Below are 3,133 nucleotides of genomic sequence, written 5' to 3'. Positions count from 1 at the left end.
CTTGATCAAGGTCAAAGGTCATGTAAGGTCAAAGAACTTTGGCCACGTTGGGGGTATTTGTTGAATTGCCATCATATCTCTATAAGTGTATTGGTCTAGTTCATAAAACGTGGAAATAAGAGTAACCAAGTATCACTGAACATCTTGTGCGAGTTATAGTAGTTTTCAAAATCAGCACTGCTGCTATATTGAATCGCGTGATGCAGGTGAGACGGCCAGAGGCATTCCACTTGTTCTTTTTAAAAACCTCCATTAAAACTTGCCTCACCTCCTTTTAAATTGGCTTCACCATAATTTGTAGTACAGTTTATTCTTTTTAAAAACCTCTATTGAAACTTGCGTCGCCTCCTTTTAAATTTGTAGTACAGTTTATTCTTTAAAAAAACCTCCATTGAAACTTGCCTCACCTCTAGCTTTTAAACTGGCTTCACCATAATACAGTTTATTCTTTTTAAAAACCTCCATTAAAACTTGCCTCACCTCCTTTTAAACTGGCTTCACCATAATACAGTTTATTCTTTTTAAAAACCTCAATTGAAACTTGCCTCACCTCCTTTTAAATTGGCTTCACCATAATACAGTTTATTCTTTTTTAAAACCTCCATTGAAACTTGTCTCACCTCCTTTTAAATTGGCTTCACCATAACTTGTAATACAGTTTATTCTTTTCAAAAACCTCCATTGAGGCTTGCCTCACTTCTTTTAAATTGGCTTCACCATAACTTGTAATACAGTTTATTCTTTTTAAAAACCTCCATTGAAACTTGCCTCACCTCCTTTCAAATTTGTAGTACAGTTTATTCTTTTAAAAAACCTCAATTGAAACTTGCCTCACCTCCTTTTAAATTGGCTTCACCATAATACAGTATATTTTTTTAAACCTCCATTGAAACTAGCCTCACCTCCTTTTAAATTGGCTTTATGCATAATTTGTAGTACAGTTTATTCTTTTTTTAAAACCTCCATTAAAACTTGCCTCACCTCCTTTTAAATTGGCTTCACCATAATTTGTAGTACAGTTTATTCTTTTTAAAAACCTCTATTGAAACTTGCGTCGCCTCCTTTTAAATTTGTAGTACAGTTTATTCTTTTAAAAAACCTCCATTGAAACTTGCCTCACCTCCTTTTAAACTGGCTTCACCATAATACAGTTTATTCTTTTTAAAAACCTCCATTGAAACTTGCCTCACCTCCTTTTAAACTGGCTTCACCATAATACAGTTTATTCTTTTTAAAAACCTCCATTAAAACTTGCCTCACCTCCTTTTAAACTGGCTTCACCATAATACAGTTTATTCTTTTTAAAAACCTCAATTGAAACTTGCCTCACCTCCTTTTAAATTGGCTTCACCATAATACAGTTTATTCTTTTTTAAAACCTCCATTGAAACTTGTCTCACCTCCTTTTAAATTGGCTTCACCATAACTTGTAATACAGTTTATTCTTTTCAAAAACCTCCATTGAGGCTTGCCTCACCTCCTTTTAAATTGGCTTCACCATAACTTGTAATACAGTTTATTCTTTTTAAAAACCTCCATTGAAACTTGCCTCACCTCCTTTCAAATTTGTAGTACAGTACGTTTATTCTTTTAAAAAACCTCAATTGAAACTAATTGCCTCACCTCCTTTTAAATTGGCTTCACCATAATACAGTATATTTTTTTAAACCTCCATTGAAACTAGCCTCACCTCCTTTTGAATTGGCTTCACCATAATTTGTAGTACAGTTTATTCTTTTTTAAAAACCTCCATTGAAACTTGCCTCACCTCCTTTTAAATTGGCTTCATGCATAATTTGTAGTACAGTTTATTCTTTTTTAAAACCTCCATTGAAACTTGCCTCACCTCCTTTTGAATTGGCTTCACCATAATTGTAGTACAGTTTATTCTTTTTTAAAAACCTCCATTGAAACGTTGCTAGCTCGCCTCCTTTTAAATTTGTAGTACAGTTTATTCTTTTTAAAAACCTCAATTGAAACTTGCCTCACCTCCTTTTAAATTGGCTTCACCATAATTTGTAGTACAGTTTATTCTTTTTAAAAACCTCCATTGAAACTTGCCTCACCTCCTTTTAAATTGGCTTCACCATAATACAGTTTATTCTTTTTAAAAACCTCCATTAAAACTTGCCTCACCTCCTTTTAAACTGGCTTCACCATAATACAGTTTATTCTTTTTAAAAACCTCCATTGAAACTTGTCTCACCTCCTTTTAAATTGGCTTCACCATAATATATATTCAGGTAAGGTATATTCATTCTTTTTTTAAAAAAACATCATTGTTCACTTCCCTCACCTAGATCATTTGGGTATATATAATACCTTTTATTCTACACTATTCTTCCCTTAAAAAAAACCTGATTGTACTCCTGCCTCCCCTGATCTGACATTTGCCTCTCAACGTATACTGGAAATAGATACCCTTTTTTCAATATTTTTGTGTTTTTGACACCCTTATCACGTTACGTACGTAACGTGCCCTCTCTTGAAAAAGACATCCTTTTTACGTGTTTTTTTTGGTCGCGCATGGTATCCACTCGTCAATGTAAGTGGCACCCCCGGGCGTACTGTACATAGTGTTATTTTATTATCTCTTTGTATCGGAAACTTCGTTTTACCGAATTGCCATGCACTCTCTCCGACGCGTTTGAAGTCTTAGACAGCATGGCATACTACCAGCCGATGGTACACACACGCACACACACACACGTTATTTGACAACTTGTCTCTGGAGCCAAAGTTCCTCGCATATAACTATCTGCATGCCTGCACGCAGTGTGTATTGAACACGCACGACCACGATCTAATGAATATTCATCGGCGAGACTGACGTCATTTTACGAGTCTCCTTTCAAACTTGGATCATAAGTGCCTACCACTTTTTCAGGGCTTGCGGACTGACTGTTCATTCAGACTTTTATGGTCGAGATTAGCGTAACGTTCGTAATGATTCAATTCTTTTTAATTTTGATAGATGAAACAACCCAAATATACAAATCATTTAGGTAAGAAATAAAATAAGGCAATTTTTTTTATTACAATAAATACCGGTAATATTTCATTTCAAGTTTTTTTTTGCCCGTTTTGGGGTTTTTTGTTTTTGCTTGAGTAATATAATACTCATCCACGTCAC

The sequence above is a fragment of the Lytechinus pictus genome, chromosome 7, assembly GCF_037042905.1.
Source record: "Lytechinus pictus isolate F3 Inbred chromosome 7, Lp3.0, whole genome shotgun sequence".
NCBI classification, from domain to species: Eukaryota; Metazoa; Echinodermata; class Echinoidea; order Temnopleuroida; family Toxopneustidae; genus Lytechinus; species Lytechinus pictus.
The sequence above is the reverse complement of the archived record's forward strand: the minus strand, read 5'-3'. Positions refer to the sequence as shown.